The 24,685-nt window shown below is 33.0% G+C and overlaps 1 protein-coding gene across 2 annotated transcripts in view; it reads right to left on the minus strand.

Moving 5' to 3' along the window:
- Positions 1–24,685, minus strand: part of LOC128990264 (uncharacterized) — a 201,545-nt gene that overhangs the window by 125,511 nt on the left and 51,349 nt on the right. For both annotated transcript variants that reach the window (XM_054412578.1, XM_054412579.1), the window contains exon 3: positions 7,094–7,118. The gene's annotated coding sequence lies outside the window, so the exon portion shown is untranslated. The remainder of the gene's footprint in view (positions 1–7,093; positions 7,119–24,685) is intronic.

Here is a 24,685-nt window from a genome sequence, read left to right on the forward strand (position 1 = left end):
TAAGACAATCAGAAAACAATTTACGAGATTTATTTATTTTATGTCATATAATTTGACAGGACAAGTGTCGTATACAGGATAACTAAAACTAACAATAACAAAAATACCTTACTAACTTATTAATCCATCTTAACGTCCCTATTTAAAAAACATTCAATAGAAAAATTATTTTTTGTAAATGTTTTTTCATTGCTTTCAAGCTAGGATAAACAATCAACTTATCTACTCTCAATTTACTTATTCAATTTCCTACCATAATTAAACTATTAAATAAATGGAACTGTTGTAATTAAAACCACTTGTCAAAATACAAATTCCACAGCTAAGTTAAGACTAATATTTTATCGTTAACAGCACACCACAAAGTTTACTTATATTTTAAATATAAGAAGAGAACAACACACAAGATCTAATATTCTATCGCTTTCAGTTGCCAAGCTGCAAACCGTGCCATCGATATTGATGGTATCGGAATTCTTTACCATTTGTGGCTAAGGGAAATATTTCCAACATTTGAACGTAAAAAAGAAAGTAACAAAAAATGTGAAAACAAAACACAGATTCTTAGGAAATCACGATATTCTTCAATGAGTGGGAGCAATTACTGTAATTTAAAAATATGATATGTGATCAAATCCCATAAATTTAACAATATTTTTTCCCTACAGTCAGCCGACAAAGTGCTTTCTTGCACAGGTTATAGTACAGAAAGCCTTGCTTTGGCTCACAGTTTTACTTTAGCGCACACCAGTATTCCAACCAAACAACACAAAACAGCGTGCTTTTGTTATGCACGTAATCCATGTACGCTTGAAAATAAGTTGGCAACACTAAAGATATTACGACTACGATCATCTGGTGCAGCGTTTCCCATTTCGTCCAACGCTTGGATTTAACCCAAGTTAAAAACGTGTTGTAAAGTGTTTGAAAGAATAATTATTGATTTTTTATTAGCGAATTTCCCTATAGGGAAGTAGCTATTACCGTAGGTCTCATGGTAAGACCTAGGCCCGGGACCGATTTACTTTTTTATTTTGATGTCCCCAGAGGCCAAAAACACCATTCGTTTACATTTATATATATATATATATATATATGTCCATCCGCACGATAACTTGAGTAATTTTTGTCCGATTTTGATAAAATTTGGTTTGAAGGTGTAAGGCGGGATAAACTTGAACGAGTTCGCGAACCAGCATGATCGGACTATGGGAACGGGGGTTTACGGGGGGTTTTATGGGGTAAAAATAGGTTTTTCCCATTTTTGACCCAAAAAACATAACATTTTGCAAAATCTTTTCAAACCATTTTGTAGTGCTTAAAAAACAAATAATTTAGTATATTGAAGTGTTACTATGCGCCTAATGGTTACGGAGAAAATTCCAAAAAAATGTAAATTTTAAATTCCCATGTTATTCTTATGGAGAATAAGTAAACTGTTGTAGTTTGCTTGTTTATGAGCATACTTTGATCAAATTTGGAAAATGTTTTTATTTCTTACTAACTATTAACATTTTACAAAAAAAAGCAGTCTTACCCTCCCTGATGCAGCAAACCTAAGTACCTGTTAAACTAATTCTATTTAAATAGGAAATAAATGTTAAATTTTTAAGTAGACATTTTAGTGTAAATCCAATCAGACATATGGAAATTCGCTTAGTCTGCAGGTTTGCTGCGGCGAGGGTATTTATAGTAACTGTAGGGAAAATATAATGTGTAACACTATATAATATGTATATTGTATTGTATATTGTGTATTCAAACACACAAAAAATACATTTAAATTACATTTGTAAATAACAATTTCTTCTCCAATACATACCTCTGATACATATACGTTTTAGGAACAACTATTGTCAATTAAACTATTGCTGTATAAAGTTTAGCTGTATTAAATAGATTTAGGTTATCAGGAAGTATGTTGTACAATGAGGACATAAAATAAAACTTTGTCTTCCCAATTACTAGGTGATTTTCGCGAAGCCTCCCAACATCATGTTCCTACGCTAGATCACTGTTTTAGATGTGAATAAATCGAATTTACAGCAACCATTACTACAAAGACTATTTAGGCCTAATCTCGCATAATCATTTAAAATGTTGAAGATACATTGATAATATCCCTAAACGTTGTGGTAAGTGTAAGCTCTATTAAAGACAAGGGTAACTGCTCCACTGGGTACAAAGGGATTCAAACGAACAATTTTCATTATTTCATAAGCACCATTTCCTTGAAATTTCCCTCTACCATAGAGCAAAATGTTGCTTAAATGAATTAAGTCTCGTTAAAAAAATATAAAAACCATTAAATTACTGGTCACTAACCTTTTAATAACAGTAGGATAGATTAAGTTAATAAGCAAAATCGAGTCAAAAGTTTTGTATCTATCAATGAAGATGTTGTTATAGTAAAACTTAATTTTAAATTAGGTATATGGAATTATTCTCTGGTAACAAAAACATTTAACCAAATACTTCAAATGTTTAAACGTTTCGTGAAGGATGAGTTGAGAGAAATGCCATAGCGATATTTTTAGATAATAACTATTAAATTACACTTAAGCCTATCTCCTTGGGAATCTGTGATAAACGAACTACAGCTGGGGAAGTTATTTGTGGAATGGTATGGAAGAGTGCATGGAAGTGGACTTAAAATCATTGGTCTCTTCTTTATAATAAGATATAAAAGAGAAGATATAAGAGAATTTAATTTGAATTCTTTCAATATGTTGGTAAAGAAAAAATTCTAATCAAACCATGCAGTACTTTAGTGTCTATAATGTGTACGTAATTAGGTGGATCCTCTTTAAATTTGTCTCCTAACCACTAATAATTATTACCGGATTACCGTTAAAACGCAAAGAACCTTCGGAGAACACAATTAAAAAGCATTCTAACCCAAAAAGATAATAATTGACTCTATAATTTGTGCACCTTTAAAAAAAAATATGAACATAATTGAAGTTTATAGTCTTACTAAAGTAGGTGAGAATCTAGTATAGCTAGTACTACAATGAAAACACAAATGATAAATTTAAGCTATGGTAAGATATTATATTACATGTATATTTAATATAGTATATATATATTGTATATAGCAATTTCAAAAGCGGTCGATCACATTGAAACTGTTCCACATGTACTATAGATTATTCCTGTCTAGCTTGAGGTAGTTTTGAATAAGACAAAGCAAAGCTCTCAACCAATCAGATTCTTTGTTTCAAGTTGAGATTTGCAAAAAGAAGGTTGTATAGGGCTGGTTCGCCACATGCTGCCTTCCTTTTAGGTTAGTCTTTTATAGTGATTTTCAGTAAAACTCGCTTTTAATCCCCATTTTCGGTAAGTCATGATTTTATTTAAGATTTATTAACCCTATATCGTGTTGAATTTTGACAATTATCATGTCTTTTAAACTTAATCATGTTTCTTATTTTGTTTTTTGTTGCGTTCTTTAAAAAAATCTAACTGTTAAGAAAAAAGATGAGCAAATACAAATAACAAATAAGAAAAAACTAAATATATGATTCAATAAAAAGAGTTATATACATTTTTGGAATATAATATTAAATTTTACGGGGTTTTATCCGCCGATAACGTGTCCAAATTTTATACAAGAAAGATAAAATTGGTATGAAGAAATATGAAACCCTGAATTTTTCTAAGAACGTTCTTTACATTATGTACAGTCATCCTTGACGAAGAAACAGACTTCTATTACATTTTGAAAATAATTAGAACAACATTAATTGGCCCTTTTAAAATAAATCAATCACACAACATGTGTTTCAACCCTCATGTTTAATAACCCCTCTGCATGTACCATTGAAACTAACATACTCATGAGTAGAATAATACAATTAAATGCAACGTGTTACTAAATTTAATTTTTGCTTCCGTTGGACAGATTTATCTATTGGCGTAGTATTCGAAAGAGCAGCAAATCAACAGGGAGTTTATTAAAACTGAACATGTTCATCAGTACTATATTGAGCTGTGGAGCTACATTCTGACTGGGACAGACAGGAATGTTCCAATGTTGTGTATGAACCTTCCTATGGGGTATTGGGGATATTGGTGGCGAGTAATTCTGTCTACCGAGCTCTCCCAGTAATATTACACTTTCCGATTGTGCTGGAAATGTCCTTTCGGTGTTGAAATATACGTTAATGTTTTAACATCAACAAGCATTAGAAAGCAGTAAAACTATTTAAGACAAAAACGTGTGGCCAATCACCTAAAATAGATGATTACAACACAAATTGTTTGCAAATAAATGTAAATTAATATTTTGAGTGTATTTTTATTACAAACAAATGTCTAATGTTTAAAGATTTATTGCGGACATTTTCCTTCACAATAGTAAAATCAAAATATACACAACGCTTTGGCATGCTTTTTAGAAATTGATTGGAAATTTAAAATATGCATTCTTCTTAAAAGCTTGCCAAAAGCGTTGTGTATTGTCATTGTGATGGAAAATGTCGGCAATAAACCTTTAAACATTAACTCACCATCAAAGTTTTTCTATTTGCTAAAAAGAGCTGTGCGTTTGGTAGCAAAATTTAGCCCAAGGACTCACAGCAAAGTCATTTTTGTGTCACACAAAATTATGACTTTGTACGCAATGTATGATTTTTCACTCAGTCTAAACTTTCATTTCGCCTTTATTTACAAAACAGAATACGAGAGACGAGAGTTAAAACATTTTTGTGTCTGGACCAACAAGAGGCTATTGAACGCTGATGGAGTTTGATTTAGTTATTTGCGCTTTTACAAATGCAAACATTGAAAGTGAAAACACGATTGCTGCATTGACAATCACGGATTTGTTTAGAACTTGAAAAAAACAATTTTGTTAAAAGCTGGTTTTGTATGTAAGTTTATTCAATTAAGATAATCGCTGTCCCACAAACTATTGATAATGGTACATTTTTGTAAATATCCATACTACGTTTGTTTTTAAATAAATTATCAATCATTGAGATAATGATGCTAGGTGCGTATTTTAACCCAAATATGAGTAAAGTATGAGTGTAGAACAGTGTGAGATGATCTTTGCTACTGGATCAGCCGTTTCATTGGCCAGGATCAGTTTTTTAAAGACCAATGATCAGGAACTAGTAAGCTAAAAATAGGTTGTTCGATGGTGTTTCATAACCTATTGCAATCTAATGGACGAATACAATACAGTAGTTCTTAAAAGGAGAACAAACACAACATCAGCGACCATTATTACATTTTAAACCATTACAGAAACTTCTAGATGTATTTCAAACAAAATATTTAACATCCGTGTAATACAAGCACGAAAAAAGGAAACAAATACAAAATCTTCTTACAAGTAGATCTACTCAAGTCGAGAATGGTCTCAGGCTTGCCTCAAAGTGGCCACGACAAAGACTCAACTTTGCGTTTTCGAAACATTCCGTCAACGAGCCAACGAGCAAGAGTATTAATTTGGAATTATTTGGTGTTATACTTGATTAATAATATAACGTTACATTCTTGATATTTTACCTTAAATTATATTGTGGGAATTGAATTTTGATTGATAGTATACACAAATATTGTTATGTCAAGAATATCCCCATCAGTGAATAATCTTATTCTTTTAATACCTCGTACCTCAATCGATGTGTATTTATTTTTAGCTATGTAGCGGTTATGGCTTTGCGAGGAGTATGAACTAGCTTTAACCCGTTATTGTTGAAAACAGAGAAGTATAGTAGCTGTAAAATGACTAATTTAATTCAGTAATTTGTTCATTACGTAAACTTGAGAAACATTATTGATGTGTTTATACAAGAAGTTTAAAAGTTTACATTTACGTAAGATACGTTTATTCGAGCCATTATAAATGGACTACAACATAACTTTAACGTATACACTACGAAGAACTTAATATTAAAAAATATATATTTAAAATGATTTAAGTGGATGGTGTAGGAATTTTCCAGCGGTGAAACGTTTGCGGTGTATTTTGCTAATTATCAATCAATCAATCAAATATTCTTTATTCATAAAGTTTAGGCAATATGTCTTGAATAGCGTCATTAAACTAACATAAACAAAAAATTATAAAATAAATAATTAAAATCATTCATTACAAAGGATTTATATAGTAAAACTAAAAATGAGTGCTATAACTAAAAAAAAAAACAATGCACGTTTTGAGATTACAATTTAAAAATTCTTTAGACTGAATAAAATGGGTTTCTTATCAATAAGTCTTTTAGAAGGCTTTTGAATCTGTTTATATCATTTTCTGTTTTTAAGTAAAATAGGCAATTTTTGAAGAATTTTAATCCTACATATGAAGGTTTTTTTTGTGTGGAATTCTAAATTATGTCTAGGAAGGTTAATTAGAAAGCATTTGTTATATTTACTTGCAGTGGATGATAAATGAATTTTTTTGCGAAAATAATTGTCTCATAAATACACAAGCTGTAAACTGTTACCACACCCAATTCAGGAAAGATATTTTTAACTGAATCTGTAATAGATTAAGATAAAAATTGTCCAAAACCTCTGTTAATCAGCGATTCAAAATGTTACACACATACAACCAACATTTGCAACCCTCAGATTCATAGCGGTAGCCACTGTATAAACACAGTAATAGTTCCCATAACAAGGGGTTTATTACCCCCCCCCCCCCCAACTGCTCCCCTCTGAGTAGGCGTTGCTTACCCCCATAAACCCAAAACTGCCCTCCATCGTCGGTTAATCTTCTCCCCGACACTTCTCACTGTGTAAAGTTATGTTTAAGACAAAAGTTGTGACTGGCCTATTTGAAACCACAATAATGGAATTTCACTATAAATCATTATGTAGTCAAACAGACATCTAGATGCTGGTAACAAATTGTTTAGTATTTTAGCCGGTTAGAACACAAAAACACATTTACAATGGTTCCCTTGGATTTTTGCTACTTCAATTCACCAATTTACTGTAGGTAAAAATGGCACATTACTAATGCTAGCAATCGTAAAATATTGTGGGCTATTTAATTAAAATTAAATTTAAACAATAGGTAAATATTGTAGTAGGAGAAAATATACAACTCCAACTAATTAACAAGGCCAATACTTACATAAAAATGTTCCTAGGTCATTTTCCTGAAACAAAAATTCATGTGTTACTTGCACTATTTAAGAATTGAATTTCATTACATTCCAAAAATAACTAAAATAACATGCAAAGACAAATTTGGCTGCTAGGCTTGAAGACATTGCAGCTCGAGTAGCCTAGAGTGACTTTGAAGAATTAGGCTATCGGCACTCGTATCTTTGACTAGTTAAATTTAATTTTTCTATCTGAACTTGTCAATTAATATATGTACCTAAAAGTAGATCTATAAATAAATAGGTAAAGTAAAATAAGTCAATTACTTTAACCATTTTTATTTGGGGACGAGTCGGGTTTTAACTGTAAATATTGCTGTACTGTACTACGGTAAATAAGTCTATCGCATCGATGTTCAGAGTATAATGGTTTAATCGATAGTCAATGTTGCAACAAATACTGAGGTGGAGAAGTCGTGAGTTGGAGGTTGAGGATATACAGGAGGGGGCGACTCGGAAATGAGGTCATTAGAGACAAGACTAAACTCTAGAGAGATTGAGGTAAGATCAAGCTTTCCAAGTACACCACCTGAGGCTACATATTTGGAGGAAATTAGTAATTAAATCATGTTAATTAGGTTCAAACTTATGTTTAAGTTAAACCTTACAGATGTAAACGTAAACGTGGGTTCTATCTTCAAAATTGATATGTTTGGTAATCATTATGGTTAGAATTTAAAATAGAATTGTTGGTTTATTGTTTACCCCTTGTGTTTGTTGCTTAAATATTTGTAGAATAAATTAAATTTGGGAGCGAGATTTGTTTCACGGTACAAATTCTACACACTTAATATATAAATAAAAGAAAACTAGAAAAAATAAAAAATGTGTTTTCTAATCATACTGTCTTTAATTTAACACTGCAATGTATTTTTTCTTAACCCTTAAGGTAACTTTCATTAGTATATTACAATGTTTATTTTAAAAAGTTTCTAAAAGATGCTTTGAAATCTCACAGAAATCAGGTAATAAAAGGTTAGCAAGTCTTTTGAGACCCACGAGCTCCTTAATATCTTGTTTTCAGTCTCTTGAGAATAAAACGTCTTTGACCCTTCGGCCAACTTGTCCATTAACGATTTGAAGTTTCCCCTGAAGAAGCGCATGGGGAAACGGAGAGTTCCCTCAAAACTTAGGAAATATTTCTAAAAAGTTAAAAACTTTGAAACATTGAACTTTATTTACGATGGATAACGTTGCGACGTTCCAGGAAACACAGAATGATGTAATGTAAGTGGAATAACATAAACATAACCAGAATTAAAGACTATTGTAGCATAAAACAGGCATAACTAAATGTGACGTTTATCTATCGGTTTGATGAATGTTGTATCTATTATATCAGGCTCTGTACAACTATGAACATTTTAGATCGACTTTCTGTTGTCTCATATGAAACTTTTTTTGCAGTTATTCCAACAACATACAATTCACTGTTAATCCTTACTAAACAAAACTAAAAGGAAACATTGAAAATTAAATTTCGCAGTACTCATCGATTTATTTAAATAAACAGTTTTTAAATTTAATTCTATTGATGTATGTATTGATAGGTCTTTCCTGTAAAGCGTTATAATTATTGTTTGTCATTTTTACATCACTTGTATTATTTAATGAGATTTTATACGAAAAGGATAACGTCAAGGAATTACATTTGTTGTGAGAACCATATTTATTTGCTAAGTTATAAGTCGTGAACACTCGTCGATATTGAGTCACAATATTTATCCCAATTAGCTGAAAGTTTAATAATAATTTATAATAATTAATACAATTTTGGTCAGCTTCCAAGCAATTTCAACGTGATTGCATTTCTATACATTTCATAACAATTTAAATCAAATATTACAATTATATTAAATGGAACATTAAAAACAAACTTGAAACAGGTCAGGTGTGAAAATCGCAGCCTGTTCACTGTTCAGTACGGAGCTATTGGTAAGAACAGTAACTATTAACATCACGGCCACCATCACGAGCAGGGACAGGGGATCGAGTTTGTTAATTAACTGTGATAGCCAACTTTCGCTCAGCTTTAATGAGCTTTAACGAGATCTCCATTATTGGCAATTGGATTATTTAAAATATATCGAATCGTCTACTTCGCCATATGCATTCGTCGAATAGTTGCAGTCTTTTAACGTGTAATAAGACAATAAAAACTCATTTTGGCTTCATTCATTAATTTATGTTCTGTTACGATATATCGTTTAAAATGTGATCTGTTGAAATCATTGTAAATTTTCTTACATGAGCCCCATTATTTATCTTTCTCACACCAAAAATTACTTATTTCCACTTACTAAAAAAGTGTCAACAGACTAAAAAAGTGACGATTTAAACAGCATTAGCGGTGGTATAAACTTTTAGGCCATATTTATCAAAATAAAAGCGACCGTTCAACGAAAACAACTACAGCATCAGAGCTTCAATAACATAATGCATCTTCAAAGAGGAAGTTGTAAAGATATTGAGAGCTACGACACGATTGAATACGGATCATTACACTGCAGATATTGACAATATTTGATGAGATGAGTTACACGCTACGAGCTACGCTACACTGGACGTGTTCTGTAGTCAATAACTCGTCGAATACTCTCAATACGGATCATTACACTGCAGATATTGACAATATTGGATAGGATGAGTTACACGCTACGATCTACGCTACACTGGACGTGTTCTGTAGTCAATAACTCGTCGAATACTCTCAATACGGATCATTACACTGCAGATATTGACAATATTGGATAGGATGAGTTACACGCTACGATCTACGCTACACTGGACGTATTTTGTAGTCAATAACTCGTCGTATACTCTAAATACGGACCATTACACTGCAGATATTGACAATATTGGATAGGATGAGACTGTAAAAAGTCTACATAAAGTGTAAAAACCACATTAATAAAATACGGCTCGTAGGCTTTGGTGTCTTTGGAGCTACATAAGTGGGCATAGATTGATGTAATGTTACATGAATAACAATGGGATCTGATATATATTATCAGAAAATATAATATTATACACTTACAGATATTGGACGCTGGTTATTATACGACCATAACCATATAATATGGTTATGGTGGGTTATTTTTGACAATATTGGATAGGATGAGTTACACGCTACGAGCTACGCTACACTGGGCGTATTATGTGGTCAATAACTCGATGTATACTCTCAATACAGACCATTACACTGCAGATATTGGACAATATTGGATAGGATGAGTTGCACGCTACGAGCTACGCTACACTGAACGTATTTTGTGGTCAATAACTCGTCGTATACTCTAAATACGGACCATTACACTGCAGATATTGGACAATATTGGATAGGATGAGTTGCACGCTACGAGCTACGCTACACTGGACGTATTTTGTGGTCAATAACTCGTCGTATACTCTAACTACGGACCATTACACTGCAGATATTGGACAATATTGGATAGGATGAGTTGCACGCTACGAGCTACGCTACACTGGACGTATTTTGTGGTCAATAACTCGTCGTATACTCTAAATACGGACCATTACACTGCAGATATTGGACAATATTGGATAGGATGAGTTGCACGCTACGAGCTACGCTACACTGGACGTATTTTGTGGCCAATAATTCGTCGTATACTCTAAATACGGACCATTACACTGCAGATATTGACAATATTGGATAGGATGAGTTACACGCTACGAGCTACGCTACACTGGACTATTTTGTGGTCAATAACTCGTCGTATACTCTAAATACGGACCATTACACTGCAGATATTGACAATATTGGATAGGATGAGTTACACACTACGAGCTACGCTACACTGGACTATTTTGTGGTCAATAACTCGTCGTATACTCTAAATACGGACCATTACACTGCAGATATTGGACAATATTGGATAGGATGAGTTACACGCTACGAGCTACGCTACACTGGACTATTTTGTGGTCAATAACTCGTCGTATACTCTCAATACGGACCATTACAGTGCAGATATTGACAATATTGGATAGGATGAGTTACGCGCTACGAGCTACGCTACACTGGACGTATTTTGTGGTCAATAACTCGTCGTATACTCTCAATACGGACCATTACAGTGCAGATATTGACAATATTGGATAGGATGAGTTGCACGCTACGAGCTACGCTACACTGGACGTATTTTGTGGCCAATAACTCGTTTTATACTCTCAATACTTGGCAGATATTAACAATATTGAAGGGTTATTATATGACGCAGTTATTAACCAAGTGGGGACGTTTTACGCTTCATACACACTTAAACGCTAGTCTTTGCAAGGATATCAACATTTTAGGAACATATGTGCGGCTTAATACTTTATTGCTACTTAGAGTTTATATTCAACGGACTTATTAGCTATGGACATTAGGTTACAGTTTCAAAATCATAGTATTTCAATGTTATGTATTTGCTTTGTGCACTTTTCACCACAAAACAACTTGATTTTTTCTACCACGAACATTTTTAAATATTGACATGCAAGTTAAACATGTTTTTGTAAATGGAAAGTTAGAATTCAATATTGTAATAGAATGTTAATGGGTAGCCTAAAAGTAAGTTATTAGTTAAAAGTAGGTGGCGTTAGTGTCGTTGTAAATTTATGTTAACACTAAAAGAACAACAGGAAAGGGATGGGACCTGTGAAGAGGGAAAAAGATAAAAGAAACTTCCATAAAACACCACCCTTCCTTCTCTGTAATTAATATTCGTTTTCCTCCTTTACACTTAAAACGCGCGCCATGGGAACTGCTTATACTGTTCTTTTACGTAAAGGAATTACAATTTCGGTCAAACGAATACTGCTATTGCAAAAGTCGGGATTGCAGTTTCTATTTATTAAATTGTGTATTACATATTGGAATTAGTTTACTTAAATAACTACCTAGATAAAGTACATCGTTTAAAAAATCTCTAAATCATATCTTTTTACAAATAACTTCATAACAATAAGTAATGTGTTAGTTATTTAAGAGTAGCATTACAAATAGGCTACTTAGAAGGATTAACAATTTAGGTTTTTAAGAAATATAATTGTTATTTTTTATGTACAACGCACCGATACAGTACACACAAGAAACAATGGCCACAATTTTCTCCATGGAGTATGGCATAATTTTAAACTATGAATGTTACTCCTTCTTTGACTGATATAGCAAATCCTACCACAGATCAATTACGAATAGACCATACGTATCTACCTTATGCAGAAATGTTAAGTACATTTCGATAAAGTGATCTAACAATATAACAGATTTTACAAACAAGATCTTTAATCTACCTTACCGTGATGTAGCTTCGGTATGGCTGACCTAGAGTTCACAACTGACAACAAAAGTATGGGTAATTACATTCCGGGCCATACAGAGGCACAAAGGAAGGAATGCGTCGTGAATATTTCAGCTTCCTTATCTAGCACATCCTTCATAACGGCGTTGTACAATATAAGGCGGTGGTCCTTCAGTCGAATCATAGATAAAAGGAGTATAGACACTCCTTTTATCTATGGTCGAATATACAAGTAGGGCCGTGATATTGGTAGCATTCAACTCCTCCATAGTCTGTTATCACTAGTTGTAAAGTGGGTAGAAAATGAGTTACAATTTAGTTTATAGCTTTACTCACACGTTTTTTATGTTCTATTTACTAATCAGAAATAATCTCAAAAACTGCAAATCACCAAACCTAAACTGGCGGGCAGGGTCTGAAAAATACTCCCTTTTGATGCTGCAGGATTGTATTTTAATAAATTATACGGATGAATCTATTAAAAAAAGGCATTATAATGTACAACAGTACTTTACAGTATTTTACGCAAGGCTCGTACCTTACATTTTCTACTAGTGTCGTTAACACTATTTACGCGAGTTGCGAACACTACCTTACCAACGACAGTGTTTTAATTACACAAAATCACTACTCATAACATCTAAGAGAGGTTATATTTTCATGTATAACCCTTCATTGCCACTGACAGTGATACAACGAATCATTGAACCAAACCCTAATTGCAGCACTCAATAATTAAATTGGTCTGAACAGGTGATTAGTTGAAGTTCGAATCATTACAAGTTTCTTCCTCTCTCTCAATCGTTGAATCTCATTGGTCCGTTACCCGTTTCGTTATGAGTAAAATTATGCTGGTATGTGAAACTTTTCAATTCTAAGAACTGAACTGAAAAGGCTTCTTTAAAAAACGCTCGTAGGTAAAGACGTTTAAATCATGGAAATACATATTGTAACGGATTGCGGATATCGCTTAAACCATCAAAACACAACCTCACTCATCATATGAATAAACCGTGTGTTCTTAAAATGTGCCGATGCAAAACATCCCATACTAAAAATATTATTAGGAAACCACACAAATAAACAGTCAGTCAACTTGAACTGATTATAAACGAAATTTAATATTTCGAAAATTTAAAACACAATTTGCGAACAATAATTTGACTTATAATTCTTATAGAGCCAAAAAATACTCGAAGTAAAATCAATTTAACACGTAGTTCTTAAGTATTACGAAAGGCTAAACCAATATAAAACTTTAATATAGTGTAACATCATTATGTACACCGTTTTACAATGGATTAAAGCGTTACTATAAATTTACGGGTCCAAATTATTCACACGGGCTTACCCCAACTCCGCGCGGTGGTCAGAAATCTGTCAAAACCGACTGCCCAATTCCGCGCAGTGGTCACTTCGGGTCCCTCGTGGCACATGCCCAACTCCGCGCAGTGGTCAATTTTGGCTCTCACAGCCCTGACGGATGGGAGTTTGTGCTCTAAGTTTGAAATTATGATATATTTTCATCATTTATAAGAAAGGGAAAGTAAAAAGGTATATGCCTACCCAAAACAGGAGACGAAGCTTAAAAACCACTAATATAAGAATTTTTAAAAAGCCCGTGAGAAAGAGTGACTGTAAATTTATATGTTCTAAAGTCTACAATACTCAATCATTCATATTAGCACTGGGTTTATGAGCTTGCTGATAAACTTGAGTACCAAATTCAAAAATGTTAGTCTTGTAAACAACCACAGATTGCTTCAACAAATTGGCTGTAATCTCCGTTTCATAGAACAGTTTGCTATACACCTCAAATTGGGGGAAAAATTGGCTGAAATTGGTTTACGAGCATATTTCTTTTACATCTTATTAAAATTGGCAAATTTTACGTCTATGAAGAGGGTTTTCATTGAATCCAGACCCAGACAAACGTTTTCGCGAATTTCCCATATATAGGGAATAAGCTATTACCGTAGGTCTCATGGTAAGACCTGGACTCACTGATTAAATTTTTCGTTTTTATTTCCCAAAGGCCGAAAACACCATCCGTTCAAATTTATATATATATATATATACCGGTATATATATTTTATGTGTATATATGTAAGCCTGTTAGCACGATAACTCAAGCAAAATGATCTGATTTTGATTAAATTTGGTGTGAACGTGTAAACCGTTTATTCGAACGAGCTCACAAACCAGCACGATTGAACCATGTGAACGGGGGCTTATGTATATATTATGAAAGTATAACGTTTTGAAATTTCTTTTGAAACCACTTTGTAAAGCTTAAAAACAAATAATTCAGTATATCGAAGCGTAAAAGCGCCATAATAGTTACAGAAAAAATTTCAAAGAATTCTTGTTTTTAAATTCTCATGTTATTCTTATGGAGAACTAGCAGAGCACCCGTCCTTCGTACGGGGTTGGCATATAAGTATAAAATGCTTATTGCAGTTATACTCAAGCTTTGCGTTTGCAATGGGGGGAGGACACAGTTTGATAAAATTTGGTTCATAAATTTACGTTATGATATAGTATAACACATCTACCATTGCCATTGTTCTAACATTGCTCCTAAACAATAGAAAAAAATCAATTATCAAACATTCACACATAATATCTCAAATTATTCATTAAATTAAAAACTCAAACCTAACTGTAAACAATCCTACTTTGACAGTTCTCATTGTGTATCATAGCTTTTTGTAGCTGCTTAGTTCAAATTAGCTGTTGTCATATATGCAAAAACAAAATAATAATAGTGCTGCACCCTGTTTGGGAAACCTTATAACTTTTTAATGCTATTGCATATTATAGAACCAACTTGTAAGTTGAAACAGCTGACTACATTCTTTAATTCCCTTTAAATATGAATACTCATAAGGTTAACATGGGGAACTACAGACCCACTTGGGCGGAGCCCGAAAGGATTTTTGAGATAAGAATATGCCTAAATGTTAATAGGGAATGTGAGCTATCATCATGCCAAATTTCAGCCCAATACGTCCAGTAGTTAATGCGTGATTGAGCAACACACAAACATACGCACAAACTCACAAACTTTCAGATTTATAATATTAGTAAGATAAGTAAACTGTTGTAAATTCCTGTAAAAGGAACATATTTTGATTAAATTGTCAAATGCATTTATTTTACACTTAACTATTTACATTTCGCACTTTTTACCCTGTCTCAAACACTTTTTGATGGGTCTGTAATTGACGGGTAACCTTAATATTACAAGTGGCCACCGCGCGGAGTTGGAATTGGCCCTAAAAGTGACCACCGCGCGGAGTTGGGCTGAACCCTTCGGGGGCCATAAAACTTTTCCTCGGATTAATTTTGACCACTGCGCGGAGTTGGGCAATCCCCATTCACACAACACAACAGCTTTATCCCTTCACATACATCAGAAGGACATTCTGTCACTGAGTTGGTGTCTACATTAGGATCCCTTCCCATCTCGCAACCACAACACTTAAGTCCAACTTGTGTTTCTACAAGATTGCATTCGAACTTGCTTCCTCGTACAATACAAACCGAGAAATCCAACACACAGTTGGACAACTCTATTTTCTAATTCAAGGGAAGATTGCGGAAATCTTCCAGTACTATTTAATAAGTTTCACGATATTTCAAGATCTGAAATCTGATACCGTCATCAGGTAAAGAAGGAACTAAAACATAACTGGATTATCACAAAAAACAAGCCAACGCTGGAAAATCACAAAAGAAGAGCCTTTCAGAGGACAGTGGTCAAAGCAAGAAAAAAACAAAAATATTCCCAAATAAAACCATAATAATAAGCCTAACACACGGTGGGAGGGGGGGTAGGAGCACAGAATAGACACGTCTATACAAGCCGGAGGCTTAGTCCCAATTGATTTTGACGCCCTGACTTGAGCTTTCTAATTCACGTTTTCTCGTTGTAAAACTTGGGTTTTTAAAATACCAATCTTAAAGGCAACTCTTTAATTAATGATTACTTTAACAATTGTCAACTTTTTAACATAAATCAGTATGGATTCATGAAAGGTAAAATCACTGTAGATGCCATATTTAGCTTTGTATCTGAGGTAGCGGATGCTCTTGACAGTTCGCAGAATGTAGCTGGTCTCTTCTGTGACCTGTCAAGAGCATTTGATTGTGTAAATCATGATATCCTTATCCGTAAGTTGCAGTTTTATGGTATATCGGGCAGGACTATTAAATTGTTGGTTTCTTTTTTATCACATAGAAAACAGTGTATAAGGCTGCAGTCACTGGGGCTTAGGTCTAATTATGAATTCATCACAGAAGGTGTTCCGCAAGGGTACAGTGTACTTTATTATGTAGTCAAACAGACATCTAGATGCTGGTAACAAATTGTTAAGTTTAGAATTTTAGCCGGTTAGAACACAGAAACACATTTACAATGGTTCCCTTGGATTTTTGCTACTACAATTCACTGTAGGTAAAAATGCCACATTACTAGCAAACGTAAAATATTGTGGTCTATTTAATCATAATTAAATTTAAACAAGAGGTAAATAGTAGGTAAAAATACACAACTCCAGCGAATTAATAAGGCCAATACTTACATAAAAATGTACCTAGGTAATTTTCCTGAAACAAAAATTCATGTGTTACTTGCACTATTTAAGAATTGAATTTCATTACATTCCAAAAATAACTAAAATAACCTGCAAAGACAAATTTGGCTGCTAGGCTTGAAGACATTGCAGCTCGAGTAGCCTAGAGTGCCTTTGAAGAATTAGGCTATCGGCACTCGTATCTTTGACTAGTTAAACTTAATTTTTCTATCTGCACTTGTCAATTAATATATGTACTTAAAAGTAGATATGTAAATAAATTAAAATAAGTTAATTACTTTAACCATTATAGCTATTTATTTGGGGACGAGTCGGGTTTTAACTGTAAATATTGCTAAGAAACAACTGTTTTAAGAACAGTGCTCTACTACGGTAAATAAATCTATCGCATCGATGGTCAGAGTATAATGGTTTAATCGATAGTCAATGTTGCAACAACATTACTATGGTAGAGAAGTCGTGAATTGGAGGTTGAGGATATACAGGAGGGGGCGACTCGGAAATGAGGTCATTAGAGACAAGACTACACTCTAGAGAGATTGAGGTAAGATAAAGCTTTCCAAGTACACCACCTGAGTCTACATATTTGGAGGAAATTAGTAATTGAATTATGTTAATTAGGTTCAAACTTATGTTTAAGTTAAACCTTACAGATGTAAACGTAAACGTGGGTTCTAGCTTCAAAATTGATATGTTTGGTAATCATTATGGTTAGAATTTAAAATAGAATTGTTGGTTTATTGTTTACCCCTTGTGTTTGTTGCTTAAATATTTGTAGAATAAATTAAATTTGGGAGCGAGATTTGTTTCGCGGTACAAATTCTACACACTCAATATATAAATAAAAGAAAACTAGAAAAAAATAAAAATGTGTTTTCTAATCATACTGTCTTTAATTTAACACTGCAATGTATTTTTTCTTAACCCTTAAGGTAACTTTCATTAGTATATTACAATGTTTATTTTAAAAAGTTTCTAAAAGATGCTTTGAAATCTCACAGAAATCAGGTAATAAAAGGTTGGCAAGTCTTTTGAGCTCCACGAGCTCCTTAATATCTTGTTTTCAGTCTCTTGAGAATAAAACGTCTTTGACCCTTCGGCCAACTTGTCCATTAACGATTTGAAGTTTCCCCTGAAGAAGCGCATGGGGAAACGGAGAGTTCCCTCAAAACTTAGGAAATATTTCTAAAAAGTTATAAACTTTTCAATATTTATATATTGCACTGTATTTACAATCTAACGTTGCGGTGGTTCAGGAAACACAGAATGATGTAATGTAAGTGGAATAACATAAATATAACCAGGATTAAGGACTATTGTAGCAAAAATAGCATAAGCAATACATAAAATGTGACGTTTATCTATAAGGCAATTATCAGTTTTGATGACTGTCTATTTGTCATTTTAGGCTGCGTACAAGTTTAAACTTTTTAAGATCGACTTTCGGTTGTCTCACAAAAAAACATATTATGTAGTAATTCCAATTGTATATACAATTCACTTTTAATCCTTACTGAACAAAACTAACAGGAAACATTTTAAATTAACTTTCGCTGTAATCATCGATTTAAATAAATAAACAGACTTAGAAAAGCACGTTCTATTAATATGTGATATGCAGTCTTTTCTGTAGCACATTATCATAATATATTTATCGTCATTTTTACAACAATATATTTTTTTCATTGAAATTTGATACCAAGAGGATTGAGTCAGGAAATTGAATTGGAGTCAAGAAATTAAATTTGTCACTAAAAAATTAATAGTTCATACTATTGTGGCAACAAATATTGTGTTTATATTTATTTACTATATTATAAATCGTGCACTCTCGTCCATATTTAGTCACAATGTTTATATTTGTCCCAATTAGCAAAAGGTTTAGTAACTTTTATACTGCGTTTTAGTTAAAAAAAAATTCAACGTGATTGAATTTCTATACATTTCGATACCAATTTAAATCAAATATTCACATTAAGTTAAATGGAACATTAAAAAAGACCTAAAACAAATCAGGTGTGAAAATCGCAGCATAGGACGGAGCTACTGGTAAGAACCGTAACTATTAACATCACGGCCACCATCACGAGCAGGGACAGGGGATCGAGTTTGTTAATTAACTGTGATAGCCTAGCCAACTTTCGCTCTGCTTTAATGAGCTTTAACGAGATCTCCATTAATGGCAATTGGATTATTTTAAATATATCGAATCGTCTACTTCGCCATGCATTCGTCGAATAGTTGCAGTCTTTTTACATTTCATAAGGCAATAAAAACTCATTTTGGCTTTTAATTAATCTTCTGTTGCAATCATTGTATTTATTGTGATCGATTGATATCATTGTTAATATTCTCTGGTAAGACCTTTTATTTGACTTTTTCATACCAAAAATTACTTATTTCCACTTACTAAAAAAATCTCAACATACTAAAAAAGTGACGATTTAAACAGCATTAGCGGTGGTATAAACTTTTAGGCTATATTTATCAAAATAAAAGCGACCGTTCAACGAACAAAAAATCAGTATCGGAGCTTCAATAGCGTAATGCATCTTCAAAGAAGAAGTTGAAAAGATATTGAGAGCTACGACACGATTGAATACGGATCATTACACTGCAGATATTGACAATATTGGATAGGATGAGTTACACGCTACGAGCTACGCTACACTGGACGTATTTTGTGGTCAATAACTCGTCGTATACTCTAAGTACGGACCATTGCACTGCAGATATTGACAATATTGGATAGGATGAATTACACGCTACGGGCAACGCTACACTGAACGTTTTTTGTGGTCAATAACTCGTCGTATACTCTTCAATACTGGGCAGATATTAACAATATTGAAGGGTTATTATATGACGCAGTAATTTAAGCGAAGGGACGTTTTACGCTTCTTAGGCACTTAAACCCTAGTCGTTGCAACGTAACTGCGTGAGATAATAATGTTTTAGGAACATAAGTGCGGCTTTATACTTTATTGCTACTTTTTGTTTATAGTTAAAGGGTTTATTAGCTAAGGACATTATGTTACAGTTTCAAAATCAGTAGTATTTCAATAGTATAGTATTTCAATGTTATGTATTTGCTTTGTGCACTTTTCGCCACAAAACAACTCGATTTTGGCTAACACGAACATTTGTAAATAACTACGCACGTTAAACATGTTTTGGTAAATGGAAAGTTACTGTACAGAATGTAATACAGTAATGTAATAGAATGTTAACATGTAAGTTAATAGTTAAAAATAGGTGGCATCAGTGTCGTTGTAAATTTATGTTAACACTAAAAGAACAACAGGAAAGGGTTGGGCCTGTGAAGAGGGAAAAAGATAAAAGAAACTTCCATAAAACACCACCCTTCCTTCGCTGTAATTAATATTCGTTTTCCTCCTTTACACTTAAACGCGCGCCATGGGAACTGCGTATACTGTTCTTTTACGTAAAGGAATTACTATTTCGGTCAAACAAATACTGCTATTCAAAAGTCGGGATTGCAGTTTCTATTTATTAAATTGTGTATTACATATTGGAATTAGTTTACTTATAAACTACCTAGATAAAGTACATCGATTAAAAAAATCTCTAAATCATATCTTTTACAAATCACTTCATAACAATAAGAAATGTGTTAGTTTTTTAAGAGTAGCATTAAAAATAGACCACTAAGGAGGATTAACGATTTAGTTTTTTAAGAAATGCTATTGTTATTTTTTATGTACAACGCACCGATACAATGGCCAAAATTTTCTATATGGAGTAAGACATAATTTAAAACTGTGAATCCATATAACTTTTTGACTTATTTAGCAAATCCTACCACAAATCAATTACGAATAGACCTTACATATCTACGTTATGCAGAAATATTATTAAGTACATTTAGATCAAATGACCATATTTAAAAATAAAACAGATTTTACAAACAAGATCTTTAATCTACCTTACCGTGATGTAGCTTCGCTATGGCTGACCTAGAGTTCACAACTGACATCAAAAGTATGGGTAATTACATTCCGGGCCATACAGAGGCACAAAGGAAGGAATGCGTCGTGAATATTTCAGGTTCCTTATCTAGCACATCCTTCATAACGGCGTTGTACAATATAAGGCGGAGGTCCTTCAGTCGAATATACAAGTAGGACATTGGTAAAATTCAACTCCTCTATAGTCTGTTATCACTAATTGTAAAGTGGGTAGAAAATGAGTTACAATTTACACATGTGTTTAGCCAAAATAAGTATATATTAATTTTCAAAGTGATAATTTATTCAAATACAAAAAAATTGTATAGAAGGTGAAATAAATCCTTTTTGGGGTCTTTTTTGCAAAAGAGGGCCACCAGATTTTAAACTGTAACTACAGTTTAAGTTAGGTTAGTTTATAGCTTTACTTACACGTTTTTTTTTTTGTTTTTTATTTACTTAACAGAAATAATCTCAAAAACTCAAAATCACCAAACCTAAACTGTGGGTTTTCCACACTTTAAATAGTCGGGCGGTCTTCTTCTGAAAATACGCCCTTTTTATGCTGCAGGATTGCATGTTAATAAGGTAAACGGATGATTCTATATTAAAAAATCAGTACCATTATGTAACTTAAAATCATGACGTTTAAATAATGGTAATAACTATTAATTGTAACGGATAGCAAATATTGCTAAAACCATTAAGACGTAAGCTCACTTATCAGAGGAATTACCCTTGTGTTTTTCTAAAAAGATTGATATTGTAAAACAATCCTTACTTAAGATATTATCAGGAAACCATACAAATAAACAGTCAGTCTACATGAACTGATTATAAACGAAATTTAATATTTCGACAATTTAAAACACAATTTGCGAACAATAATTTGACTAATAATTTTTATTGAGCCAAAAAATACTCGAAGTAAAACCAATTTAAAACGTAATTCTTAGGTATTACGAAAGGCTAAACCAGTACGCCGTTTTACAATTGTTTAAAGCGTCACTTTAAATTAACAGGTCCAAATTATTCACACAACACAACAGCTTTATCCCTTCATACATCAGAAGGACATTCTGACACTGAGTTGGGGTCTACATTAGGATCCCTTCCCATCTCGCAACCACAACACTTAAGTCCAACTTGTGTTTCTACAAGATTGCATTCGAACTTGCTTCCTCGTACAATACAAACCGAGAAATCCAACACACAGTTGGACAACTCCATTTTCTAATTCAAGGGATGATTGCGGGAATCTTCCAGTACTATTTAATAAGTTTCACGATTTTTCAAGATCTGAAATCTGATACCGTCATCAGGTAAAGAAGGAACTAAAACATAACTGGATTACCACAAAAAACTAGCCAACGCTGGGAAATCACAAAAGAAAGGCCTTTCAGAGGACAGTGGTCAAATATAAAATATATATATATATATATATATATTCCCAAATAAAACCATAATAATAAGCCTAACACAAGGTGTGTGTGTGGGGGGGGGGGGGGTAGGAGCACAGAATAGACACGTCTATACAAGCCGGTGGCTTAGTCCCAATTGATTTTGACGCCCTGACTTGAGCTTTCTAATTCACGTTTTCTCGTTGTAAAACTTGGGTGTTTACCAATCTTAAAGGCAACTCTTAATTTCTTTAACAACGTAAAAGAAATTAACGTTCGTGGTACCATTACCACGAATGAACATCACACAACCCCTTGAGAATTTCGCATCATTTCTAAACTGAAAGCAAGCACTATCAGCGTATTAAGTAATACAGGTATGTTTACCTCAACAATACGCTATTCGCCACCGAGTTCTTGAAAAAAATTACAAGTTTTTGTAAAATCGTAAATAACTTGTATTGTAATCTGCAAAGTTAGCGAAACACAAAGACTGACGCTCATTGCTCCGAGCTCTTTGTATCATCTTTGTCTTAGACACATTGTTCATTCCCACAGAGCCCGACGAGACGGATTTGAATAACAATGAAACTCTCTTTAGTTCGATGTATTTTTGTGTTTCCAAGTTATACCAGAGAAAACATACTACTAAATAGTGTGTTTTCTGTGGTTATACATTGCTAAACACTACGGTCGGTTAAAACATTTTTAGAATACTTTTTTGTTGATCAAATACATATTTCGTATATTTTTGTATTAATCACGTCTTCAGGTGATATTAAATTCACTGTCAAGTTCAATAGCATTCTAATTTTATAGGATAAATACTTTGGTTCTATACAACAAGTTCCCAAAAATACGAATAGATGTTGAATTATCTGGTTACTGTAAGGTACGAATTGTTGTTGTCATTTTAAAGGACTTTTTAGATTTTTCTTCCATCGGCAACAATCTCGTGCCCAAACCATTTTTTAAATGTTCGCTTTAGTGTGTGATGGTTATTTTCTGTACTTTTTCGATGAATTTAAATCTCCAGACAAACTCCACCATGAGGAAAGATTAGCAGACATTTGGACCTGAATATGTGCTCCATTTTTTATTTTCGAAACAGCTGTAATCGTTGCAAACTATTAAGGATCTTTTTGGGAGTAAACATGTGATTTTAAACCATTCACAAGATCCAGAGGCCATTGTATTATAAAGTTCCATCAACCTTCGTTTAGCTAAATTACAGTATGGTCATGTATGGATTCTGACTGTAACATCGGCCGAAATTATAAGACTGAATTTAACAGCCAGGAAATGTAATTGAAACACGAATTCATCAGAAAAATTTCATAATACTGTACTTTGTGCTAAACTGAAACAGATCCAAACATTTATGCTACGAATGCTCAATGCATGATATTTATTTTGTGGCATTGCATCAAACATTTGCTTTTCATTCGTAGAAATGTGGACTGCAAGATAACTATCAGAGGCACCCCGGAGTACAATTGAACTAGATTGGGTTTGTTTTGGACGTTGGCGTTGTATTATAGAAACATTCGTTGTAGGGATTCGTGTAGTACTGGACTTAATAACCAGCTGCAACATGTTTGGGATAGAATGTTTCTTGGACAATGCGGAGATCTAAATTTAAAGAAAAATAAAATTAATTCAATATCAGGATATTCACGACAATTCGTTAGTTTTATTACAAACCGGTAGATGTATATATCGTAGGTAAAACCAATTTTAAATTTCAAATGTTTTATAATTGGTAATGGAAGGTCTGAACTTATAAATTAGGAAACATTTGTTTGTTCGTTTCTATATTCGTTAACTTATTGCAACGAACCAAAATATACGGAAAAATCCAAATAAAAATAAAAATTTTTATTAGATGAGTATTGCTTTGTTTGAGTCAACACTATTGTTTGCTACGTAGGAAACACCGGTTTTAGCAAATTAAACATAATGTATATCACTTTTACTTTGGATAGGTAAAAATCTTATTACATATTATTCTCCTTACAACATATTGTTCATTGCGTTTACTAAACTCATTTGTTGAACGAAACAACAGATTATGCTCAGCAATACTAAGTGTAGATGTAAATGTATAAATCCACATTGTAAAATTTGTAAAATGTAAATAAAATTAATTTCGTTTTATTTCAAAACATACAAATAGTTTTTTAGTATCGAGAATCAGCTTTAGACAACGAAAAGTTTAGTGGTACCAAAAATTTGATGTTTTAAAATTTGTGTTAATATTTTAAGTAAAATATCTACAATGTA

The sequence above is a fragment of the Macrosteles quadrilineatus genome, unplaced genomic scaffold (genome assembly GCF_028750875.1).
Source record: "Macrosteles quadrilineatus isolate MER2022 unplaced genomic scaffold, UCM_ALF_1.0 Scaffold_3__2_contigs__length_128488019, whole genome shotgun sequence".
Taxonomy (NCBI): domain Eukaryota; kingdom Metazoa; phylum Arthropoda; class Insecta; order Hemiptera; family Cicadellidae; genus Macrosteles; species Macrosteles quadrilineatus.